Source organism: Scyliorhinus torazame, chromosome 14 (assembly GCF_047496885.1).
Source record: "Scyliorhinus torazame isolate Kashiwa2021f chromosome 14, sScyTor2.1, whole genome shotgun sequence".
NCBI classification, from domain to species: Eukaryota; Metazoa; Chordata; class Chondrichthyes; order Carcharhiniformes; family Scyliorhinidae; genus Scyliorhinus; species Scyliorhinus torazame.
In genome coordinates this window covers 4,581,224-4,608,606 of record NC_092720.1, presented here as the reverse complement: position 1 = coordinate 4,608,606, position 27,383 = coordinate 4,581,224, and the positions used below count along the sequence as shown (strand labels likewise).

Below are 27,383 nucleotides of genomic sequence, written 5' to 3'. Positions count from 1 at the left end.
GGACAGAGTGGATGGTAAGGGAGGTGGTGCAGCTCTGTTGTTTAAGGATGACATCCGGGCAATAGTAAGGGATGTCATCGGTGCTGTGGAGGATAAGGTTGAATCCATTTTGGTGGAAATCAGGAATAGTAAGGCGAAAAAGTCACTGATAGGAGTAGTCTATAGGCCACCAAATAGTAACATTATGGTGGGGCAGGCAATAAACAAAGAAATAACTGATGCATATAGAAATGGTACAGCAGTTATCATGGGGGATTTTAATCTACATGTCGATTGGTTTAACCAGGTCGGTCAAGGCTGCCTTGAGGAGGAGTTTATAGAATGTATCTGCGATAGTTTCCTAGAACAGTATGTAATGCAACCGACGAGGGAACAAGCGGTCTTAGATCTGGTCCTGTGTAATGAGACAGGATTTATTAATGATCTCATAGTTAGGGATCCTCTCGGAAGGAACGATCACAATATGGTGGAATTTAAAATACAGATGGAGGGTGAGAATGTAAAATTAAACACTCGTGTTTTGTGCTTAAACAAAGGAGATTACAATGGGATGCGAGAAGAACTAGCTAAGGTAGACTGGGAGCAAAGACTTTATGGTGAAACAGTTGAGGAACAGTGGAGAAACCATCCAAGCAATTTTTCACAGTGCTCAACAAAGGTTTATACCAACAAAAAGGAAGGACGGTAGAAAGAGGGAAAATCGACCGTGGATATCTAAGGAAATAAGGGAGTGTATGAAATTGAAGGAAAAAGCATACAAAGTGGCAAAGTTAAGTGGGAGCCTCGAGAACTGGGAAATCTTTAGGGGGCAACAGAAAGCTACTAAAAAAGCTATAAAGAAGAGTAAGATTGATTATGAGAGTAAACTTGCTCAGAATATAAAAACAGTAGTAAAAGATTCTACAAATATATAAAACAAAAAAGAGTGGCTAAGGTAAATATTGGTCCTTTAGAGGATGAGAAGGGAGATTTAATAATGGGAGGTGGGGAAATGGCTGAGGAATTGAACAGATTTTTTGGGTCGGTCTTCATAGTGGAAGACACAAATAACATGCCAGTGACTGATAGAAATGAGGCTATGACAGGTGAGGACCTTGAAATGATTGTTATCACTAAGGAGGTAGTGATGGCAAGCTAATGGGGCTAAAGGTAGACAAGTCTCCTGGCCCTGATGGAATGCATCCAAGAGTGCTAAAAGAGATGGCGAGGGAAATTGCAAATGCACTAGTGATAATTTACCAAAATTCACTGGACTCTGGGGTGGTCCCGGCGGATTGGAAATTAGCAAACGTGACACCACTGTTTAAAAAAGGAGGTAGGCAGAAAGCGGGTAATTATAGGCCAGTGAGCTTAACTTCGGTAGTAGGGAAGATGCTGGAATCTATCATCAAGGAAGAAATAGCGAGGCATCTGGATGGAAATTGTCCCATTGGGCAGACGCAGCATGGGTTCATAAAGTGCAGGTCGTGCCTAACTAATTTAGTGGAATCTTTTGAGGACATTACCAGTGTGGTAGATAACGGGGAGCCAATGGATGTGGTATATCTGGATTTCCAGAAAGCCTTTGACAAGATGACACACAAAAAGTTGCTGCATAAGATAAAGATGCATGGCATTGAGGGGACAGTAGTAGCATGGATAGAGGATTGGTTAATTAATAGAAAGCAAAGAGTGGGGATTAATGGGTGTTTCTCTGGTTGGCAATCAGTAGCTAGTGGTGTCCCTCAGAGATCAGTGTTGGGCTCACAATTGTTCACTATTTGCATAGATGATTTGGAGTTGGGGACCAAGGGCAATGTGTCCAAGTTTGCAGACGACACTAAAATGAGTGGTAAAGCAAAAAGTGCAGAGGATACTGGAAGCCTGCAGAGGGATTTGGATAGGCTAAGTGAATGGGCTAGGGTCTGGCAGATGAATACAATGTTGACAAATGTGAGGTTATCCATTTTGGTAGGAATAACAGCAAAATGGATTATTATTTAAATGATAAAATATTAAAACATGCTGCTGTGCAGAGAGACCTGGGTGTGCTAGTGCATGAGTCGCAAAAAGTTGGTTTACAGGTGCAAGAGGTGATTAAGAAGGCAAATGGAATTTTGTCCTTCGTGGCTAGAGGGATGGAGTTTAAGACTAGGGAGGTTATGCTGCAATTGTATAAGTGTTAGTGAGGCCATACCTGGAGGATTTTGTTCAGTTTTGGTCTCCTTACCTGAGAAAGGACGTACTGGCGCTGGAGGGTGTGCAGAGGAGATTCACTAGGTTAATCCCAGAGCTGAAGGGGTTGGATTACGAGGAGAGGTTGAGTAGACTGGGACTGTACTCATTGGAATTTAGAAGGATGCGGGGGGATCTTATAGAAACATATAAGATTATGAAGGGAATCGATAGGATAGATGCGGGCAGGTTGTTTCCACTGGCGGGTGAAAGCAGAACTAGGGGGCATAGCCTCAAAATAAGGGGAAGTAGATTTAGGACTGAGTTTAGGAGGAACTTCTTCACCCAAAGGGTTGTGAATCTATGGAATTCCTTGCCCAGTGAAGCAGTTGCGGCTCCTTCATTAAATGTTTTTAAGATAAAGATAGATAGTTTTTTGAAGAATAAAGGGATTAAGGGTTATGGTGTTCGGGCGAGAACGTGGAGCTGAGTCCACAAAAGATCAGCCATGATCTCATTGAATGGTGGAGCAGGCTCGAGGGGCCAGATGGCCTACTCCTGCTCCTAGTTCTTCTGTCCGGAGTCAGGAGGTCATGTTGCAGCTGTACAGAACTCTGGTACGGCCGCATTTGGAGTATTGCGTACAGTTCTGGTCACCGCATTATAGGAAGGACGTGGAGGCTTTGGAGCGGGTGCAGAGGAGATTTACCAGGATGTTGCCTGGTATGGAGGGAAAATCTTATGAGGAAAGGCTGATGGACTTGAGGTTGTTTTCGTTAGAGAGAAGAAGGTTAAGAGGAGACTTAATAGAGGCTTACAAAATGATCAGGGGGTTAGATAGGGTGGACAGTGAGAGCCTTCTCCCGCGGATGGAAATGGCTAGCACGAGGGACATAGCTTTAAACTGAGGAGTAATAGATATAGGACAGAGGTCAGAGGTAGGTTCTTTACGCAAAGAGTGGTGAGGCCGTGGAATGCCCTACCTGCTACAGTAGTGAACTCGCCAACATTGAGGGCATTTAAAAGTTTATTGGATAAACATATGGATGATAATGGTATAGTGTAGGTTAGATGGCTTTTGTTTTGGTGCAACATCGTGGGCCGAAGGGCCTGTACTGCGCTGTATCGTTCTATGTTCTATGTTCTATGTTCTTATGTTCTTACATCCAGTATGTTTTCCCTCTTGTTGGTTCCCTCACCACCTGCTGCAGTCCCAGTCTAGCAGCTCTGTCCTTTAGGACCCGGCCAGCTCGGTCTGTGGTGGTAGCACTGAGTCAGTCTTGGTGATGGACATTGAAGTCTCCACCCAGAGCATATTCTGTGCCCTTGCTGCCCTCAGTGCTTCCTCCAAGTGGTGTTCAACATGGAGGAGAACTGATTCATCAGCTGATGGTGGCCGGTACGTGGTAATCAGCAGGAGGTTTCTTTGCCCATGTTTAACCTGAAGCCACGAGACTTCATGGGGTCCTGAGTCGATGTTGAGGACTCCCAGGGTAACTCCCTCCCGACTGTGTCCCACTGTGCCGCCACCTCTGCTGGGTCTGTCCTGCCGGTGAGACACCTGCCGGTGAGACAGGACATACCCAGGAATGGTGATAGTGGTGTCTGGGACATTGTCTGTATGATTCTGTGAATTATTTTGCAATGGCACACAAGTGACGTTTCCACTAACAAGATTCTGCCATCAACCAAAAAGATCTTCAGCAATCTTCACAATGTGGTATATGAATTTCAGTGTTGGTGCAATTCAAGGTACATTGGCCACACATCCCAATAACTGGTGGATTGTATCATGTCCCTTTTGCTATTCACAACAAGCAGAGTACTGTCTGTACTCGACCAACCTGTGCTTCGAAAACTCCGAACATAATGACTACCATTAGACGTGCTTCTGTGATTGAGCAGCACTTACTGAACAATCCTAACTGGGCTACGAATTACACTCATAACCAGTTTAATATTATCGGTTGGACTCACAATGTAGCTCACCTATTCTTGCTAGAAGTTACATATATTTATGCAGGGACCTGTACTCTACAGGCAAAAGAAAAATGTCCAGACATTGAACTTTTATGAAAAACACAAGCAGGAGAGAATAGCTCTCTGATGCATTCCCCATGACAATGTTTCAACCAATCAGAACTGACTTTATTTCTAATAATCTTTTTGTCACAAGTAGGCTGACATTAACACTGCAATAAAGTTACTGTGAAAGCCCCTAGTCACCACATTCTGGCACCAACCAATCAGACTTCTTTTCTCATGCAATATAAATTGTTGTTCCATTTCAAATTTGGTATTATAACATCTGTCCTGATGAGTGCAACATGAAACGCTTCAACAGCATGTCTCTTTCTTCAGCAATTCTCAAAATATTTTATTCCTCCTGAACATCTTGGATGCATCTGCCGAAAGCTTCTTAATTTTCTTCCACCGTCTAGGTGCTAGCTTGGAGTTTCCCTGTTGGCACAAGTGATGAGATGCTCGTTGTGAACTCAATTTCCCTGAATTTGAAATTCTCCCCGACATATCAGAAGCAATTTGATTCCATGAGTCTAAGGTGCATCGACTGGAGGTAACAGTATTAAATTCATGCCCGGACATGTGGGAAACAGTTATAACCACACCACTCCTTGCATCTGCTACTGAATGGGACCGGAATGGTGATTAATTGGCTCCCTGTTGAGTACTAATTCAAAATATCAGAAATTATTTGAAGCATATTATGAACCTTTTTGTGAATCCGAATTATTTGCAAACACGCAAAGAATAAAGGATTACTGCAATTAAAATGATTAATTTGGATTTGATCACATGAAAGAGTAAATTGAGAGCAACAGAATTATCACCGGCCATTACCTTGGGCAAATGAAGCAGATGGTTCTAAAAGCAATAAAACATTGTGCCTCCCAGGACTCTCTTGATCTCGTAGCCAATTTATGTGCTTCAAAAGCAAACGTGTTCCAATTAAGAATTCCAAGTGATTGAGAGAAAAAATTCCTTTTTTGAAGGAGAGTCGAAAGTCAGCTATTTTTTCAAGGAAATGAGGCCATTGCACTGAGCCAGAGGGAGTGAGGTATCATGATGGGTTTGTGTTGCTCACTTCCATGGGGGGGGGAAGGGGGGGTACTCGTTGGCTCCACGTTGACTCTCACGTTGAGCTGCCACAGGTGCCATTTTTTTCAATAGCGATAGGGAAAACTCCAGAAGACCCCCATTTCACCCCCAGGCTCAATCATTCATGATATTTTTCCACTTTTCAAGATTCACCAGTCAATTCTCCAATCACAGGATGGCCCTAGTAAAATAACTCCCATTTTTGGCATTGAGTTACTGACTGATACATGTGCATTAGGGGTCATTAATATTAAGAGCAGCAATGGTTAATGCAGCAAGAGTTTGTGTGCGGCCTGTAGGTGCTCACACCTAGACTATTAAACAAAGCAGAGAGTACAAATTTCACCCTGACATGTCACAAACGTTTTATTGTTCTCTATTCAAGGACTAAAAACATTCAGAGAATGTCGTGAATGGGCAGCGTGGTAGCAGAGTGGTTAGCACAGTTGCTTCACAGCTCCAGGATCCCAGGTTCGATTCCCGGCTGGGTCACTGTCTGTGTGGAGTCTGCACATCCTCCCCGTGTCTGCATGTGTTTCCTCCGGGTGCTCCGGTTTCCTCCCACAGTCCAAAGACGTGCAGGTTAGGTGGATTGGCCATGATAAATTGCTCTTAGTATCAAAAAAATGTTAAGTGGGGGTTACTGGGTTACGGGGATAGGGTAGATACGTGGGCTTCAGTAGGGTGCTTTGTAAGGGCCGGTGCAGACTCAATGGGCTGAATGGCCTCCTTCTGCACTGCAAATTCGATGATTCTATGAATCACAGAATTGGTACAGTGCAGAATGAGGCCATTTGGCCAAACAGATCTGCACAGACCCTCTGAAAGAGCACACTACCCAGGCCCATTCCCCCAACCTATTCTCATAACCCCACCTAATCTTTGGACACTAAGGGCAATTTAGCATGGTCAATCCACCTAACCTGCTCATCTTTGGACTGTGGGAGGAAACCGGAGCACCCGGAGGCAATCCACGCAGACACGGGGAGGACGTGCAGACTCCGCACAGACAGTCGTCCGAGGCTGGAATCGAACCTGGGACCCTGGAGCTGTGAGGCAGCAGTGCTAACCACTGTGCTACCGTGCAGGCAGCCAAATTCTGGAACAATTTGTGATTTTGAAAAGGCACGACCCCTTAAAGGTTGAATGCTGCTGCTCCTGGAAGAGATAACATTGAACAAGAAAAGGTAATGAAGCAGTTTTAAAGAATTGGAAACCTCTTGACTTGGTGGACAGCTAACAAAAGGGTCACATGAATGTTTACGGCTTTGAAAAAGACTTTGGTCGGTTTTCTCCGTCTCGCCGTGCCAGATTTCTGGTTCAGTGTGCCGGCGGGATGCTCCCTTTCATCGGCTGGTCAATGGGGTTTCCCCTGTGGGGCAGCCCCACGCGGTCAGTAAACCCCTGGGCTGACGGCAAAATGGAACCATCCCGCAGGGGGAGTATCCCGCCCCTCACCTAGATAACTGCTTTGGGGTGGTGGTGTGGGGGGGGAGATGGTCACTCTGACCTCGCCTCCATCCCATGGAGTAGCCCTGGGACCATCGAGCATCCCGAGGGAGGAGGAAGTGATGCGATCCCTGCCGGCACTTGCCACAGGGGAGGGGCTGGAACCCCTCAGCGATCATGTCAGGCTCACGGAGTTTGTCTGCAGCTGTTCACAGGAATTTAATGGGCGGCACAGTAGCACAGTGGTTAGCACTGTTGCTTCACCACTCCAAGGTCCATAAGACCATAAGACATCGGAGCAGAATTAGGCCACTCGGCCCATCGAGTCTGCTCCGCCATTCAATCATGGCTGATATTTTCTCATCCCCATTCTCCTGCCTTCTCCCCATAACCCCTGATCCCCTTATTAATCAAGAACCTATCTATCTCTGTCTTAAAGACACTCAGTGATTTGGCCTCCACAGCCTTCTGCGGCAAAGAGTTCCACAGATTCACCAGCCTCTGGCTGAAGAAATTCCTCCTCATCTCTGTTCTAAAGGATCGTCCCTTTAGTCTGAGATTGTGGCCTCTGCTTCTAGTTTTCCTACAAGTGGAAACATCCTCTCCACGTCCATTCTATCCAGGCCTCGCAGTATCCTGTAAGTTTCAATAAGATCCCCTCGCATCCTTCTAAACTCCATCGAGTACAGACCCAGAGTCCTCAACAGTTCCTCATACGACAAGCTCTTCATTCCAGGGATCATTCTTGTGAACCTCCTCTGGACCCTTTCCAAGCCCAGCACATCGTTCCTTAGATACGGGACTGGGGGTCTGACCAGAACCTTATACAACCTCAGAAGTACATCCCTGGTCTTGTATTCTAGCCCTCTTGACATGAATTCTAACATTGCATTTGCCTTCCTAACTGCTGACTGAACCCGCACATTAACCTTAAGAGAATCGTGAACAAGGACTCCCAAGTCCCTTTGTGCTTCTGCTTTCCGAAGCATTTCCCCATTTAGAAAATAGTCTCTGCCTAAATTTCTCCTTCCAAAGTGCATAACCTCACACTTTTCCACATTGTATTCCATCTGCCACTTCTTTGCCCACTCTCCTAGCCTGTCCAAGTCCTCCTGCAGCCCCCTTGCTTCCTCAATACGACCTGTCCCTCTACAGATCTTTGTATCATCTGCAATCTTAGCAACAGTGCCTTCAGTACCTTCTTCCAGATAATTGCTTATTGTCACAAGTAGGCTTCAATGAAGTTACTGTGAAAAGCCGCTAGTCACCACATTCTGGTGCCTGTTCGGGGAGGCCGGTATGGGAATTGAACCCGCGAAGCTGACCTCGTTCTGCATTACATGCCAGCTGTTTAGCCCACTGTGCTAAACCAGCCCCTATCCATGCCCGGATCTTACCCTGAACACCATGGGCTTTTAACTTATTTAACAGTCTCCTATGCCTTCTGGAAATCTAAATAAATGAGGTCCACTGGTTCTCCTTTGTCTAACTTCCTTGTTATCTCCTCAAAGAACTCAAACAGATTTGTCAGACACGACCTCCCTTTGATGAACTCAGTCCTATTTTACCATGCACTTCCAAGTACTCCGCGATCTCATTTTTAATAACAGACTCTAAAATCTTACCAATGAACAATGTCAGGCTAACCGGTCTATAATTTCCCGCCTTCTGCCTCCCTCCCTCCTTAAACAGGGGTGTTACATTAACCACTTTCCAGTCCTCTGGGACCCTTCCTGCCTCCAGTGACCCCTGAAAGATCATCACCAATGCCTCCACAATTTCCTCAACTATCTCTTTTAGGACCTTGGGGTGTAGTCCATCCGATCCAGGTGATTTATCCACCTTCAGACCTTTCAGTTTCCACAGAACCTTCCAGTAATGGTCACTACACTCACCTCTGCCCCCTGGTTCTCCTGGAGCTCGGGCATCCCACTGGTGTCTTCCACCGTGAAGTCCCAGGTTCGACCATCGGTGTGCCTCGGGGATCGGTGCTGAGTCCACTGTTATTTGTTATATATATAAATGATTTGGATGAGATTGTAGGAGGCATGGTTAGTAAGTTTGCAGATGACATCAAGATTGGTGGCATAGTGGATAGTGAAGAAGGTTATATAAGATTGCAACAGGATCTTGACCAATTGGGCCAGTGGGCCGATGAATGGCAGATGGAGTTTAATTTGGATAAATGTGAGGCGATGCGTTTTGGTAGATCAAATCAGGGCAGGACCTACTCAGTTAATGGTAGGGAGGTGGAGAGAGTTACAGAACAAAGAGATCTAGGGGTACAGGTTCATAGCTCCTTGAAGGTGGAGTTGCAGGTGGACAGGGTGGTGAAGAAGTCATTCTGCATGCTTGGTTTCATTGGTCAGAATATTGAATACTGGAGTTGGGATATCTTGTTGAAGTTGTACAAGACATTGGTAAGACCACACATGGAATACTGTGTTCAGTTCTGGTCACCCTATTATAGGAAGGCTATTGTTAAACTAGAAAAAATGCAGAAGAGATTTACGAGGATGCTACCGGGACTTGATGGTCTGAGTTATGAGAGGCTGGGTAGGCTGGGACTTTTTTCCCTGGAGCGTGGGAGGCTTAGGGGTGATCTTATAGAGGTCTAGAAAATAATTAGGGGCATAGATAAGGTAGATAGTCAACATATTTTCCCAGAGGTAGAGAAGTCTAGAACTAGAGGGCATAGGTTTAAGGTGAGAGGGGAGAGATACAAAAGAGGCCAGAGGGGGAGATTCCTTCACACAGAGGGTGGTGAGCATTTGAAACGAGCTGCCAGAGGCAGTGGCAGAGGCGGGTACAATTTTTTCCTTTAAAAAGCAGTTAGACAGTTACATAGGCAGGGTGGGTATAGAGGGATTTGGGCCAAATGCGGGCTAGTGGTATTAGCTTAGGGATAGAGACTGGGCGGCATGGACAAGCTGGGCCGAAGGGCCTGTTTCCATGTTGTAAACATCTATGATTCTAATTCAAGGAGTTAGGCTGTAGACTAAAGAGCAGGACCTCTCGGGTTGTAATGTCTGGATTACTCCCAGTGCCGTGTGCTGGTGAGTACAGGAATAGCACAGATTACTCCCAGTGCCGTGTGCTGGTGAGTACAGGAATAGCACAGATTACTCCCAGTGCCGTGTGCTGGTGAGTACAGGAATAGCACAGATTACTCCCAGTGCCGTGTGCTGGTGAGTACAGGAATAGCACAGATTACTCCCAGTGCCATGTGCTGGTGAGTACAGGAATAGCACAGATTACTCCCAGTGCCATGTGCTGGTGAGTACAGGAATAGCACAGATTACTCCCAGTGCCGTGTGCTGGTGAGTACAGGAATAGCACAGATTACTCCCAGTGCCGTGTGCTGGTGAGTACAGGAATAGCACAGATTACTCCCAGTGCCGTGTGCTGGTGAGTACAGGAATAGCACAGATTACTCCCAGTGCCGTGTGCTGGTGAGTACAGGAATAGCACAGATTACTCCCAGTGCAGTGTGCTGGTGAGTACAGGAATAGCACAGATTACTCCCAGTGCCGTGTGCTGGTGAGTACAGGAATAGCACAGATTACTCCCAGTGCCGTGTGCTGGTGAGTACAGGAATAGCACAGATTACTCCCAGTGCCGTGTGCTGGTGAGTACAGGAATAGCACAGATTACTCCCAGTGCCGTGTGCGGGTGAGTACAGGAATAGCACAGATTGTTCCGCGGATTCAGAGTTGGTTCAGGAGGGAAGGTTTCTGGACCATTGGGATGGCTTTGGGGGAAGGTGGGACCTGTACAAGCGGAACGATCTACATCTAAAGAGCGGGACTTACATCCTTGCTGGCAGGTTTGCAAGTGTTGTTGGGAAGAGTTTCAACTAGTTTGGCAGGAGGGGGGGAAGCAGACTGATAGCAGAATAGGGACACAGTATAACATAGAAAAGCAATCAGGTCAGAGGGGATACAGCACTAGTACGTTTCAAGGGAGTAAGATCTTAGTATTTAAGGTGGCGCCGGAGCGTGGTGACCCTCTCCGAGATCTCTCAAACAGATCCTCTTTTTACATCTCCTATCATAGAATCATAGAATTTACAGTACAGAAGGAGGCCATTTGGCCCATCGAGACTGCACCGGCTCTTGGAAAGAGCACCCCACCCAAGGTCAACACCCCCACCCTATCCCCACAACCCAGCAACCCCACCCAACACTAAGGGCAATTTTGGACACGAAGGGCAATTTATCACGGCCAATCCACTTAACCTGCACATCCTTGGACTGTGGGAGGAAACCGGAGCACCCGGAGGAAACCCACGCACACACGGGGAGGATGTGCAGACTCCGCACAGACAGTGACCCAAGCTGGAATCGAACCTGGGACCCTGGAGCTGTGAAGCAATTGTGCTATCCACAATGCTACCGTGCTGCCCCTATAACTGCTCTAATCTCTTAAAATTTAATCCTAACACTAACACTATCGCTAACCTTTCTCGTTCATCTTCCCTTGCAGGTTTGAAGATCGTCCAAGGCCCGTGGAGGAGACCTTTTGACCCGACTCGACCCGGCCCGGCTGCACCTCTGATGACCCGACCTGACCTGGAAGCTGATGGGGCCCAAACCGGAAGTGCGGCCGCGACCTCGATTCCCACCCCACCCAGATCACAGAGAAGACCCCTCCCACCCGCCTTACTCACTCTTCCAACTTCTTCCATCGGGCAGGAGATACAGAAGTCTGAGAACACACACCAACAGACTCAAAAACAGCTTCTTCCCGACTGTTACCAGACTCCTAAACGACCCTCTTATGGACTGAACTGATTAACACGATGTGGTAAACCACTGTGTTCTGATATTAGAGGTTGTTCGGTAGAACCTGCACTACAGGTTCACCTGGGCCCCTGCATGCTAGCTCCGCCCAGGAGGCGGGTTATAAATATGCGTGGCCTCTAGCTCGCAGCCATTTTGCCAGCTGCTGTAGGAGGCCACACATCTGATACTAATAAAGCCTCAGTTTGGATTCAACTTTGCCTCCAGTCAAATTGATCGTGCCTCAATTTATTGGTATCTGATTCAGAAGATGGACCTCCGGATTAAACCAGATCGCCTGCAGCTGGATCCACACGCAAGCGACGCCAGAAAGGACTTCCAGCACTGGCTAGCTTGTTTTGGAGCGTATATCAACGCGGCGCCGACCCCTGTTCCAGAGGCTCAGAAGATTCAAATATTGCCCTCCAGACTCAGCTCCAAAGTCTTCCCGCTGATCCAGGATGCGCCCAGTTACGCTGATGCCATGACTCGACTCAAAGAAAATTATGAACAGAAGACGAACACGCTCTTCGCCAGACACGCGCTCGCAACGTGTACTCAACTACCTGGTGAGTCAATCGAGGACTTCTGGAGGGCCCTGATCCCACTAGTTCGGGACTGTGACTGCCAGGACGTTACAGCTAAGGAGCACTCAGATCTCCTTATGCGGGACACTTTTGTAACTGGGACTGGGTCTGATGTTATCAGGCAGCAGCTCGCCACGCGCGACCTCGCAGAGACTAAAACACTCGCGCTTTCCATGACGGTCGCCCTGCGCAATGTCCAGTCCTACGCCCCCAACCGCGCAGCCCACTCCTCCTACGCTTCATGGGCCCCACATGCAGCCGCCCCAGCGGGGACGCTACCCACCCAATACGCCTGCCCTACGTGCCAGCCAGTGATCTCCGGGGGGGGGGCCCGATGCTATTTTTGCGGCCAGCAAAAACATACCCGCCAACGCTGCCCGGCCCGTGCTGTCCTTTGTAAGGTCTGCGGGAAGAAGGGCCACTTCGCTGCAGTGTGCCAGGCCCGCTCAGCGGCCGCGGTCGCCCCCACCCTGCCCGGTCATGGACAATGAGCGTCGCCATCCTCCTCTCCTCCCCAGGCCATGTGCGACCAATGGGCGCCGCCATCTTCTCCCCCGCACAACACGTGCGTTTCATGGGCGCCGCCATCTTGCTCCACCCCCACAGCGTGCGTTCCATTTTGTAATCCCCAGGATCTCCGGGCGCCGCCATCTTGTCCACCCCGCAGCACATGGATACCAATGGCGTTCCAAGAACTCAACTCAACGGCCGCCTCACGACCCGCCGATCAACCACGGCTCGCCTCCATGGCAATCGACCTGACCAACGCATCCACCAGCGTGAAAGTCAACGGCCATGTGACCTCCTGCCCCTTAAGGTACACCCTACCAATCAAAGTATCTCCATGGCCTCCGGATCCCATCGCGTAGCGATCCGGGGGTACTGTATGGTCATGCTCACAGTCCAAGGCATAGAGTTCCACGGCTTTCGCCTCTACGTCCTCCCTAACCTCTGCACTGCACTTATCCTCGGCCTGGACTTCCAGTGCAACCTCCAGAGCCTGACCCTTAAATTCGGCGGACACTTACCTCCCCTCACTGTGTGCGGCCTCGCGACCCTAAAGGTCGATCCTTCTTCCCTCTTTGCCAATCTTACTCCAGATTGCAAACCCATCGCCACCAGGAGCAGACGGTACAGCACCCAGGATAAGGCCTTCATCAGGTCCGAGATCCAGCGGTTGCTTCGGGAGGGCGTCATCGAGGCCAGCAACAGCCCCTGGAGAGCTCAAGTGCTATTGGTTAAGTCTGGGGAGAAAAGCCGAATGATCGTGGACTACAGCCAGACCATCAACAGATACACGCAGCTCGACGCATACCCCCTCCCATGCATATCTGATATGGTTAACCAGATTGCACAGTACCAGGTCTTCTCAACGGTGGACCTGAAATCCGCTTACCACCAGCTCCCCATCAGTAAATCGGACCGGCCATACGCCGCCTTCGAGGCAGACGGCCGGCTGTATCACTTCCTTAGGGTCCCCTTCGGCGTCACCAATGGGGTTTCGGTCTTCCAAAGGGAGATGGACCGAATGGTCGACCGGTACGGCTTGCGGGCCACGTTTCAGTACCTAGACAATGTGACCATCTGCGGCCATGATCAGCAGGACCACGACGCCAACCTCGCTAAATTTCTCCGCACCGCCACTCTCCTCAATCTCACGTATAACAAGGAGAAGTGTGTGTTCCGCACAAACCGCTTAGCCATCCTCGGCTACGTGGTCCAGAATGGAGTTCTGGGGCCCGATCCCAACCGCATGCACCCCCTCATGGAGCTTCCCCTCCCCCACTGCCCCAAGGCCCTCAAACGCTGCCTGGGGTTCTTCTCATATTACGTGCAGTGGGTCCCAAACTATGCGGACAAGGCCCGCCCACTCATACAGTCCACTCATTTCCCCCTGACGGCCGAGGCCCAACAGGCTTTCGCCCGGATCAGAGCTGATATTGCCAAAGCTGGAATGCACGCTGTAGATGAAACACTTCCTTTCCAAGTAGAAATCGACGCATCAGACGTCGCCCTAGCCGCCACCCTCAATCAGGCAGGCAGACCCGTGGCATTCTTTTCCTGCACCCTTCATGCCTCTGAAATTCGGCACTCATCCGTCAAAAAGGAGGCCCAGGCTATCGTTGAGACTGTGCGACATTGGAGGCATTACCTGGCTGTCAGGAGATTCACTCTCCTCACTGACCAACGGTCGGTAGCCTTCATGTTCAACAACACGCAGCGGGGCAAGATCAAAAATGACAAAATCTTGCGGTGGAGAATCGAGCTCTCCACCTATAATTACGAGATTAAGTATCGCCCTGGCAAACTCAACGAGTCCCCAGACGCCCTATCCCGAGGTACATGTGCCAGCGCACAGGTAGACCGACTCCGGACCCTGCACGACAGCCTTTGTCACCCAGGTGTTACTCGGTTGTACCATTTCATTCAGGCACGAAATTTGCCTTACTCCGTCGAGGAAGTAAGGACAATCACCAGGGACTGCCAGGTCTGTGGGGAGTGCAAACCGCACTTCTACCGGCCGGACCGCGCGCACCTGGTGAAAGCCTCCCGGCCCTTTGAACGCCTCAGCGTGGATTTCAAAGGCCCCCTCCCCTCCTCCGATCGACACACATATTTCCTCAGTGTGATCGATGAATACTCCCGGTTTCCTCCCTGATGCACTACTTTCCATTCGCTCATCACTCTGCACTGCCACTAACAATACACCACATGAACGTCTTTTTGCGTTCCCCAGGAAATCCACATCCGGGGTATCACTCCCAACTTGGCTCACAGCTCCGGGAACCGTGCTTCTCCGTAAACATGTGCGGCTCCAGAAGGCGGATACGTTGGTGGAAAGGGTGCACCTGCTCCACGCAAACCCACAGTACGCCTACGTGGCGTTCCCCGATAGCCGCCAGGATACCGTCTCCCTCAGGGACCTGGCACCAGCAGGTTCCACCCCCACACCACCCCCGCCCCCCCGGCGCCACCCTCCCCTCCCCTGCCGCCCCCATCACCCCCCTTAGGACCGTCCGTCCTCCCCCTGCCCACCCCCGTTGATGAAGAGGATTTCGGCACGCTCCCGGAGTCATCTTCGACCACGACAGCACCAACATCGCCGGCTCCACTTCGCCAATCTCAAAGGACGATCAAGGCGCCGGACCGGCTGAACCTCTGACCGGCCCGCCGGATGACCAGAGACATTTTTTTTTACTGCTCTGTAAATATTAAAGATTGCGAATTGTATATAGTTATCCACCATCCCCGCCAGACTCAATTTTAACAGGGGGTGAATGTGGTAAACCACTGTGTTCTGGTATAAGAACATAAGAATTAGGAACAGGAGTCGGCCATCTGGCCCCTCGAGCCTGCTCCGCCATTTAATGAGATCATGGCTGATATTTGTGGACTCAGCTCCACTCTCCAGCCCATACACCATATCCCCGAATCCCTTTATTCTATCTTTTTCTTAAAAACGTTTAAAGAAGGAGCCTCAACTGCTTCACTGGGCAAGGAATTCCAGAGATTCACAACCCTTTGGGTGAAGAAGTTCCTCCTAAACTCGGTCCTAAATCTACTTCCCCTTATTTTGAGGCTATGTCCCCTAGTTCTGCTTTCACCCACCAGTGGAAACAACCTCCCCGCATCTATCCTATCTATCCCCTTCATAATTTTATATGTTTCAATAAGATCCCCCCGCATCCTTCTAAACTCCAATGAGTACAGTCCCAGTCTACTCAACCTCTCGTCATAATCTAATCCCCTCAATTCTGGGATCAACCTAGTGAATCTCCTCTGTACTCCCTCCAGTGCCAATATGTCCTTTCTCAGGTAAGGAGACCAAAACTGAACACAATACTCCAGATGCGGCCTCACCAACACCCTATACAATTGCAGAATAACCTCACTAGTCTTGAACTCCATCCCTCTAGCAATGAAAGACAAAACTCGATTAGCCTTCTTAATCACCTGTTGCACCTGCACACCAACTTTTTGCGACTCATGCACCAGCACACCCAGGTCCCTCTGCACAGCAGCATGTTTTAACAGCCTACTGTTTAAATAATAATCCATTCTGCTGTTATTCCTCCTAAAATGGATAGCCTCACACTTGGCAACATTGAATTCCATCTGCCAGACCCTAGCCCATTCACCTAACCTATCCAAATCCTTCTGCAGACTTCCGGTATCCTCTGCACTTTTTGCTTTCCCACTCATCTTAGTGTCGTCTGCAAACTTGACACATTGCACTTGGTCCCCAACTCCAAATCATCTATGTAAATTGTGAACAACTGCGGGCCCAACACTGATCCTTGAGGGACCCCACTAGTTACAGGTTGCCAACCAGAGAAACACCCATTTATCCCCACTCTCTGCTTTCTGTTAGTTAACCAATCCTCTACCCATGCTACCACTTTACCTTCAATGCCATGCATCTTTAGTTTATGCAGCAACCTTTTGTGTGGCACCTTGTCAAAAGCTTAGAGGTTAGAGGTTGTATGGTAGAACCTGCACTACAGGTTCACCTGTGGCCCCTGCATGCTAGCTCCGCCCAGGAGGCGGGTTATAAATATGCGTGGCCTCCAGCTCGCAGCCATTTCGCCAGCTGCTGTGGGAGGCCACACATCTGATACTAATAAAGCCTCAGTTTGAATTAAACTTCGTCTCCAGTCAAATTGATCGTGCCTCACACTACACTCCTGTATGCTTCACCCGATGCCGGTGTCTAGATATTTGCTCTGTGTACCTTGTGTTGCCCTATTACGTATTTTCTTTTCTTTTCTTGTACTAAATGATCTGTTTGAGCTGCACACAGAAAAGTACTATTCACTGTACCTCAATACATGTGACAATAAACAAATCCAATGCAATCCAAGGCTGGATGGCCTCTACTTTAATGCCAGGAGTATTCAAGGTAAAACGGATGAGTTAAGGGCGTTGATTGATACATGTAATTATGATATGATAGCTATCACAGAGACATGGTTGAGTGAGGGCAGGATTGGCAGCTCAACATTCCGGGATAAAGAATCTTCAGGCAAGACAGAGGAGGGGGTAGAAGAGGAGGAGACATTGTATTGTTCGTTAAGGAGGCATTTACTGTAGTAAGGAGAGATAACATCTTGGGGGCGGGACATCAAATGAAGCTTTGTGGATAGAGCTTAGGAATAAACAAGGGACAGTCACATTGCTCGGTGTTTATTATATACCCCAGATAGTCAGTGGGAAATTAAGGAGCAAATATGTGCGCAATTTATGGAGGGGCTAAAAATAATAAGAGGGTAATTATATTAGGTGATTTCAACTTTCCCAAAGTTAATTAGGACAGCCATCGTATTAAGGGCTCAGCTGGAGTGGAGTTCTTCAAATGTATTCAAGAGAACTTTTTAGCTCCATCTGTGGAGGGTGCAGTGGTGCAGTGCTGGATCGAATTCTGGGGAATGAATATTCTAAGTATAAGGGGAGCAGAGGCATTAGTGGAGTACAGAAAGTGCAGGATGGAGCTTAAGAAATCAATTAGGGTGCAAAGAGGGGATATGACAAATCTCTGGCTGGTAAAAGTAGGGAAAATCCCAAGATATTCTATAAGTGTATCAATGGGAAGAGGACAACCAGGAAAGAGTAGGGCCCATTCGGCACCAAGGGGGAAATCTGTGGGTGGAGCCAGAGGACATTGGTAGGGTGTTGAGTGAATATTTCTCATCCGTCTTCACCTCCTGAATGAGGAGGTAGATATGGAACTCGGGGAAAGAGATGATAATAATAATGATCTCTATTGTCACAAGTAGGTTTACATTAACACTGCAATGAAGTTACTGTGAAAAGCCCCTAGTCACCACATTCCGGCGCCTGTTCAGGTACACTGAGGGAGAATTCAGAATGTCCAATTCACCTAACATCACGTCTTTCGGGACTTGTGGGAGGAAACCGGAGCTCCCGGAGGAAACCGGAGATTGTGAGGCAAACTGTCACGGGGAGGGACAAGGTATTGGAAGTATTGGAGGGCTTAAAAGTGGACAAACCTCCAGGTCCAGATGAATTGTCTCCCAGGATGCTGTGGGAGGTGAGGGAGGAGATTGCTGGGACTCTGACCAAAATGTTTAATTTCTCTCTGGCCACGGGGCAGGTGCCAGAGGACTGGAGAACAGCTAATTGAGAGGTTGGTCATGAGGTACATCAACTCCATACTCTCGGAATGCCGCGTTCCACTGCAATTCGCATACCGCCGCAACCGGTCCACAGCAGACGCCATTTCCCTGGCCCTACACTCATCCCTGGAGTATCTCAGCAACAAAGACTCCTGCATCAGACTCCTATTTGTTGACTACAGCTCCGCCTTCAACACCATAATCCCAGCCAAACTCATGTCAAAGCTCCAAAACCTAGGACTTGGCTCCTCCCTCTGCAACTGGTTCTTGACTTCCTGACCCACAGACCACAATCAGTAAGAATGAACAACAACACCTCCTCCACAATAGTCCTCAACACCGGGGCCCCGCAAGGCCCCTACTTAGCCCCCTACTCTACTCCCTGTACACACACAACTGCGTGGCAAAATTTGGTTCCAACTCCATCTACAAGTTTGCTGATGACACGACCATAGTGGGTCGGATCTCAAACAATGATGAATCAGACTACAGGAGGGAGATACAGAACCTAGTCGAGTCGTGCAGCGACAACTATCTATCCCTCAATGCCAGCAAAAATAAGAGCTGGTCATTGAGTTCAGGAAGCAAAGTACTGTACACACTCCTGTCAGCATCAACGGGCCGAGGTGGAGATGGTTAGCAGTTTCAAATTCCTAGGGGTGCACATCTCCAAAAATCTGTCCTGGTCCACCCACGTTGACGCTACGACCAAGAAAACACAACAGCGCCTATACTTCCTCAGGAAATCTGGCACGTCCACACTGACTCTTACCAACTTTTACAGATGCACCATAGAAAGCATCCTATCGGGCTGCATCACAGCCTGGTATGGCAACTGAAATGAAAATCGCTTATTGTCACAAGTAGGCTTCAATGAAGTTACTGTGAAAAGCCCCTAGTTGCCACATTCCGGCACCTGTTCGGGGAGGCTGTTACAGGAATTGAACCGTGCTGCTGGCTTGCCTTGGTCTGCTTTCAAAGCCAGCGATTTAGCCCTGTGCTAAACAGCCCCTGCCAGAAGAAACTACAGCAAGTCCATCACGTGAACCCACCTCCAATCCATTGACAAGTCTATGCCTCCCGCTGCCTGGGGAAAGCGGGCAGCATAATCAAAGACCTTTCCACCCGAGTTATTCACTCTTCCAACCTCTTCCTTCAGGCAGGAGATACAAAAGTCTGAGAACAGACTTAAAAACAGCTTCTTCCCCGCTGTTACCAGACTCCTAAACGACCCTCTTATGGACTGATCTGGGGTGGGATTTTCCGAAAACTGGCACGATGTCCGGGAGCCGGCGCCAAAACGGCGCGGATCACTCCGGCGTCGGGCCCCCTCAAACAACGCAAATTCTCCGGCCCCGAATGGGCTAGCAGCGGCGTGACGCCATTCACGATGGCGTCACCCAACGTGGACGGTGATGACGCCGCACCGCGTGATGGCTCAAAAGACGCGCCCCCCCCACCCCGGAAGACCCGACAAGATGGCCGCCCGCCGCGCAGCCCCGAGGTTCCAGGACCGCGACATCGAGGCGCTCATGGACAGTGTGGAGGAGAGGAGGGAGGCCCTGTACCCCGGGCACGGCCGCAGGGTCGCCCCACGCCTCAGCCGGTGACTGTGGAGGGAGGTGGCAGAGGCCGTCAGCGCTGTGGCTCTGACACCACGGAAGGTGAACGACATCGTCAGGGATGCCAGGGTGAGCACCCACCCCCTCCCTGCCCGATGTGCGGCACACCCCCAGGTGAAACCAACCCTAACCCTAATGTGCTGCGCACCTCTGCACTATACGCGCAACCAATGGCGTGCATTCATATACCTGTCTAACACTGTTGCCCTTTACCCCTGGCACCCACCCACCCACCCCCCACAGGAGAAGCGCGCACACAACAATAGGGAGCATGTGAGGACTGGAGGAGGCCCCACTGATGAGAGGCCACTGACCGAACATGAGGAATGGGCCCTGGAACTGGCTGGCGGACCTGAGGACCGGGAGGTTGCCGATGCAGAGATCGGGGGCCCACCAGCAAGTGAGCCACCGACAGCCCGGTCCCATATGCCCCCTCCCCCATATCCCTCATATCCCCCCTCCCCCATATCCCCCCTCCCCCATATCCCCCCTCCCCCATATCCCTCATATCCCCCTCCCCCATATCCTCCCTCCCCATATCCCCCCTCCCCCATATCCCCTCCCCCATATCCCCCTCCCCATATCCCCTCCCCCATATCCCCCCTCCCCCATATCCCCCCTCCCCCATATCCCCCCTCCCCCATATCCCCCTCCCCCATATCCCCCTCCCCATATCCCCCTCCCCCATATCCCCCCTCCCCATATACCCCCTCCCCATATCCCCCCTCCCCATATCCCCCCTCCCCCATATCCCCCCTCCCCCATATCGCCCCTCCCCCATATCCCCCTCCCCATTTCCCCCTCCCCCATATCCCCCCTCCCCCATATACCCCCTCCCCCATATCCCCCCTCCCCCATATCCTCCCTCCCCATATCCACCCTCCCCCATATCCCCCATATCCCCCCTCCCCCATATCCCCCCTCCCCCATATCCCCTCCCCATATCCCCCTCCCCCATATCCCCCCTCCCCCATATACCCCCTCCCCCATATCCCCCCTCCCCCATATCCTCCCTCCCCCTATCCCCCATATCCCCCCTCCCCCATATCCCCCCTCCCCCATACCACCTGATCACTGCCTGCGTGTCTAACCATGCATGCTTCATTGTGTATCGCAGGAGCAAACGCCCAGGCACCCATCCCCGCAGATGCAGACCGCCCGCAGGATGCCCCAGGGCGACCACAGGAGATGGAGGGACCCGGAGCAATAGGGAGACGACGCCCCCGTCTCGTGCGGGTGCGGCGACGCAGGCGTGTGCCACCCAGCGATGAGGGGGTCAGCCACAGGCCCCCGTCGCAGCCGAGCCACGAAACCACTGCGCAGGACACCCCTACCCAGGACACCCCTACCCAGGAGACCACAACCCAGGAAACTGAAATACAGGACAGTGACACAGAGTGGATGGGCGGAGATGAACCGCCACCCCAAAGTGCCATCGACTGTTGGCAGATGGCACCTGGCCAGGCTGACAAACCCCTTTGACCTTGCATCCCTTCCCCGGCATCCCCCCACCCCCCCTGACCCCGGCACTCACCCCCCGTCCCCGGTACTCACCCCCCCGTCCTCGGCACTCAACCTCCCCACCCCGCACTCACCCCCCCCTCTCCCCAGCACTCACCCCCCCCCCCCGTCCCCTGTCCCCCTGAGCTCCCGTCCCCAGCACTCACCCCCCGTCCTCGGCACTCACCCCCCCCTCTCCCCGGCACTCACCCCACCCCCCCATCCCCGGCACTCACCACCCCCCGTCCCCGGCACTCACCCCCCCGTCCCCGGCACTCACCCCCCCCACCCTGCACTTACTCCCCCCCCGTCCCCGTCCCCGGCACTCACACCCCTACCCCCCGGAACTCACCCCCCCCCCAGCACTCCCCCCGTCCCCGGCACTCACCCCCCCCCCCCGGCACTCACCCCCCCTCCCCGTCCCCGGCACTCACCCCCCCCGTCCCCGGCACTCACCCCCCCTTCCCTGGCTCCCCCCCCTCGTCCCTGTCCCCGGCACTCACCCCCCCCCCCCCAGCACTTACTCCCCCCCCCCCCGGCACTCACCCCCCCCCACCCCCCGGAACTCACCCCCCCCCCGGCACTCCCCCCGTCCCCCCCGTCCCCGGCACAGGCCCCCCCTCCCCGGCACTCACCCCCCCCCACCCCCCCGGCACTCACTCCCCCGTCCCCGGCACTCACACCGCATTTCCCGGCACTCCCCCGAAGCCCACCCCACCCCAACCCCCTCCCCCCCCCGCCGCACCCACACCCACACACACCTCTCCCCCTCACCACACACTGCGGCCACGCCATCACCTCTCCTGCGGCCACCCCCCAGGCCGTGACCCACCTCCACGCTGGATGGCGTCAACCACCAGCACTGGTTGACGCCGTTAAAAAGGCGTTTTGATTTACTTCGGCCCATCCGGCCGGGAGAATATGGGTAGCCCCGGAGTCTATTGTGTCGCGCCCGCCCCTGCCATTCTCCGAGGCGGGCGGCGGGGGCGGGATTTACGCCGCCCCCCAGCGATTCTGCGACCCGGCGGGGGTCGGAGAATCCCGCTATCTCTTCACACATCTTCTCCACTGAGCAGTACTACACTCTGTAAGCTTCACCCAATGCCTGTGTGTTTAACTGTGTATTGATATTTGCTCGATGTATTTTCTTTTCATGTACAGAATGATCTGTCTGAACTGTACTTTTTACTGTACTTCGGTACACGTGCCAGTAAACAAATCCAATCCAATATGGTCCCAGTTTTTAAGAAAGGTTGTAAAGACAATCCAGGGGACTACAGACCAGTGAGTCTCACGTCAGTGATGGGGAAAGTACTGGGGAAGATTCTGAAGGAGAGAATCAATTTCCACTTGGTGAGGCGAGGTTGGATCAGGGAGAGTCAGCATGGCTTCGTCAGAGGGAGGTCGTGCCTCATAAAGGTGATTGCATTTTTTGAGCATGTGACCAGGTGTGTAGGTGAGGGTAGTGCAGTTGATGTAGTTTACATGGATTTCAGCAAAGCCTTTGACAAGTTCCCACGTGGGAGACTTATTAAGAAGGCAAATGCAGATGGCATACAGGATGATTTGAGAAGATGGATTCATAATTGGTTTAGCTGCAGGATACAGAGGGTGATGACAGACGGCTGCGTTAGTGACTGGAAGCCAGTGACCAGTGGGGCACCACAGGGGTCTATGCCGGGTCCCCTATTGTTTGTCATTTATATAAATGACTAAGATGACTATGTGGGGGTAGGATCAGTAAGTTTGCGATGACACAAAGATTGGCCGGGTGGGTAACAGTGAGGTTGAGAGTCTTAGGTTACAGGAAGATACAGACGGGATGGTCAAAAGGGCAGGTAAGTGGCAGATAGAATTTAACCCTGAAAAGTGTGAGGTGATACACTTTGGAAGGAGTAATTTAACAAGGAAGTATTCAATGAACGGCCTGATACTGGGAAGTTCTGAGGAACAAAAGAACCTCGGTGTGTTTGTCCAGAGAGCTCTGAAGGCAGAAGGGCAGGTTAATAGGGAGGTGAAAAGCCATAGGGGTCACTCGCCTTTATCAATCGAGGCGTAGATTACAAAAGCAGGGAGGCCAGGTTGGAGCTGTATCGAACTTTGGTGAGGTCACAGCTGGAGCACTGTGTGCAATTCTGGTCGCCACATTATAGGAAGGATGTGATTGCATTGGAGGGGGTGCAGAGGAGATTAACCAGGATGTTGCCTGGGATGGAACATTTCAGTGATGAAGAGAGGGTGGATAGGCTGGGGTTGTTTTCTCTGGAGCAGAGAAGACTGAGGGGCGACCTGATCGAGGTGGACAAGATTCTGAGGGGCATGGACAGGGTGGAGAGGGAGCCGCTGCTCCCCTTAGTTGGAGGGTCAGTTACGAGGGGGACACAAGTTCAAAGTGAGGGGAGGGAGTTTTCGGTGGATTAAGGGAAAACATTTTTCCCCAGAGGGTGGTGAGGGTCTGGAACGCACGGCCTGGGAAGGTAGTAGAGGCGGGTCTGGAATGCACGGCCTGGGAAGGTAGTAGAGGCGGGTCTGGAACGCACGGCCTGGGAAGGTAGTAGAGGGGGGTCTGGAACGCACGGCCTGGGAAGGTAGTAGAGGCGGGTCTGGAACGCACGGCCTGGGAAGGTAGTAGAGGCGAGCTGCCTCACATCCTTTAAAAAATACCTGGATGAGTATTTGGCAAGTTGTAACATTCAAGACAATTGGCCTGGTGCTGGCCAATGGGATTAGGTGGGCAGGTCAGGGCCTTCCATGCGGCGGTGCAGACTCGATGGGCCGAAGGGCCTTTTCTGCGCTGTAGTATTCTGTGATTCTGTGATTCTGTGAGTACAAAAGCCAAGATGATTAGATAAACCTGTATAAAACAGTTTAACCCCACTGCGACTGTGGTTCCTAATTCTGGCCACCCTAAGAATGTGACGGGGAGGGCTAAAGGGGTGACGAGAGGAATAGGAACCAGGGAGCATGATTTCACTTCCTGGCCCTTGACATGCGTGCACACACACACATACACACACACATGCGCATATACATGTGCACACAGCCTCACACACACTCGTGTGCAAGCACAACACACGTGTTCACACACACAATGTGCACACATACTCACAGGTGTAAATGCACACACGTGTGCACACAAACCCACATATACACATAGCACAGTTTCACCTTCCTATAGTGAGCACACACACACACAAGCACACAAACACACGTTCGCACCCACATACACGCACACAGATTCCCCTCACACACAGACTTCCCTGAGATAGGTTGTGCCCACAACTGTCATACGGTGTTACAGGGGAGGTTGGGGGTGGGGTGGGGAGCGGTTGGCGTGAGATGCAGTGTTGGGGTAAAATCCTGTGTGGTACAGTGTGACGTGGCCTGGGGAGGTGCAGCAGTGATTGAGATACGGTGCTCACTGGGTTGCTGGGGTGAAATACAGCTGGTGGGGTGAGGGGGAAACAGTGGAGAGGGGTGGGTTGTTCTTGCAGCTTCGCTTGGGATTGAAATGGAGGTTGGTGGGTACAGTGTCATGTGGAGGTCTTCTCAGATGCTGAGGGGTGTTGACAGGGTGGATGTGGAGAGGATGGTTCCCCTGCGGGAGAATCTGGAACGAAGGGTCACTGTTTAATAATAATAATTAGCACTGCAATGAAGTTACTGTGAAAATCCCCTAGTCGCCACACTCCAGCACTCCAGTACACTGAGGGAGAATTCAGAATGTCCAATTCACCCAACAGCACGTCTTTCTGGACTTGTGGGAGGAATCCGGAGCGCCCGGAGGAAACCCACGCAGACACGGGGAGAACGTGCAGACTCCGCACAGGCAGTGACCCGAGCCCGGAATCGAACCTGGGTCCCTGGCGCTGTGAAGCAGCAGTGTTGCCCAGACAGAAATGAGGAGTTCCTGAGTCATTGGAACTCTCTCCTGAAACTTTGAATATTGTTAAGGTTGAGGTAGATCGATTCCTGATAAGCAATGGGGGCCTGAAAATTGATCGGGGTTGGACAAGGTGCAGATTTGATGTTACGATCAGATCAGTCACGATCTTATTAAATGGCAGTGCAGGCTCGAGGGGCCGAATGGCTTGCTGCTCCTCGTTCGAATGTTTGTATGTCCACTCTGCTGTGTTCTTTATTTCTTGCCATCTTCACCTGTTTACTGTTCTTACCTTGAGAGCGATGTGACCCCGAGCTGCTGGGGTTTGGCAGATATTCTGTCTGGTCTGAGTTGAATCGGTGGCGGCACTGCCCCCTCCTGTTCACACACTGTACTCACCCCCTCATTTCCTGCAGCTGTTTGGTTTAACAGCTGAACCACACAACAAATGAGTTGGGCAGAGGCACATTTTCCAAATGGGAGCTTTGCTGCAACTTTATCCAGCCAGATCTGGGACAGGTGCACAATGTTTACCAAAAAATCTCAACATTGAGAAGGGCAAACCTTTGGAAGAATTCGAGCCACTTGATGGGTGTAACTCCACAGATTGAATTTGACCCTTTCACACCCAAAACCAAGATCGGCTTAAAACCCATTAATTCGCTCAGCAGTTTGCAAGAAAATTGCGAAACAGATCCGAGAATGTCAGAGTGCGCCAGCCGGTGGTGTGTGACTACAACAGTCTCTGGTTGCCATGGGTTTCTAGCCCTGGGAGGTGCTGCAATATTAACAATCGCCCTCAATCTTCTCCAGGAGGGACGTCAGGTCCTGGAACAGCTGTTGTTTAATAGGACTTATTGCTATAAGCAATGAAAATAGCTGCTTGTTAGGCAGATATGTACAACATGCTGTTAGCCTGTCTGTCAATGAGGCCCTCCTTGGAGCTGCCAGCAAAGCCACCCTCCCTGCATCGGGCATGTGAAGAGCTAATGAGCAGATGGTGGGCGCAGGAACCTGGGCCACGACAACCGGGGATTTGCTGCTAGACTGGATGCAATGCATCACGATAGGTCAGCATTATCACAGCCAATTAACATAGAGGCTGATCTGCTGTGTCAGTCCCAGTACCCACACCTCAGGGGCTCCAGCGGTTCAAGAAGGCAATTCACTACCAGCTTCCAAGGGGTAACTAGGAATGGGCAATAAATGCTGCCCTACCCAGCGATGTCCACCTCCTCTAAAAGGAATCTTTATAACGATGTAAAGCCCTCATAGTGTTCAGCAAGGAGTATTGGATTGGGAATCCAATACTCCCCAGAGAGTTGGGCAGAGATATCACCTGGGACGGCTCAGTGGCGCAGTGGTTAGCACTGCTGCCTCACGGTGCCGAGGACCCTGTTTAGTGGCACAAGGGTGTACATTGTATTCTTCTGTTTGAAGCTTAAATAGTGTCACTCATGTTTATCTAGGTTCTGTATAAAAGACAGACAGAAAGCGCACTCAGTAAACTTTGCGCAGGTGAAGGAGACACAGGCTGAGTGAGTGAGACACAGCCAGAGTGGGAATTGGAACGTGGTAATTTGGGCAGTGTGGTAATTCGGCACGGAGTGGGAGGTGGTGCGGTTTCCCTTTTTGTTCTGTTTCCTTCGTTTGGCTTTGTAACTGGTAATCAGCAGGGAGAGATCCAGAGTGCATTCCGGGAAGCAGTGAGAAAACCAGGGAGCACCCTGGGAAGGTAGCTGATATAAAATCTTACCCCCAGGTTCCAGAGGCCTTCATTTTCGGGAGCGAGAGAGAGAGAGCCGGGGAGCAGCTTGGGAACAGGTAAGTGATAGATATTCTGCTACTCCGAGTGATCCGACTGGGGGGGAGGGGGGGGGGGGCTGAAAAGTCATGTCACAGGAAAGCTGTGACCTGATTGGCTGATAGGGAATCTGCACTAAATTTAAAAATTAAACATTGTTAAACTAATTAAACATAATTAATTAATTACTTGATCATAATTTAGAGGGGTATCTAAGCCAGAGATCGGAGAGCACTGTATTTAGCTTTTACATTTATAGTAGAAATCTAGTGCTAGAAACATATAGTTAACAGTAACTTTTAAAAAAAAAATTAAAAATTTAATTTACTAATTAGTTGACGCAATGTCAGTT

The 27,383-nt window shown here is 50.8% G+C and overlaps 1 long non-coding RNA gene across 1 annotated transcript; it reads right to left on the bottom strand.

Annotated features, from left to right (window-relative positions):
- Positions 1 to 4,328: 4,328 nt before the first annotated feature.
- Positions 4,329 to 25,835, bottom strand: LOC140389237 (uncharacterized). The gene is made up of 4 exons (XR_011934311.1): positions 25,520 to 25,835; positions 24,009 to 24,164; positions 8,616 to 8,720; positions 4,329 to 4,614 (listed from the first exon to the last, which is right to left on the bottom strand). It is a non-coding gene; the product is annotated as an uncharacterized lncRNA (long non-coding RNA).
- Positions 25,836 to 27,383: the final 1,548 nt, after the last annotated feature.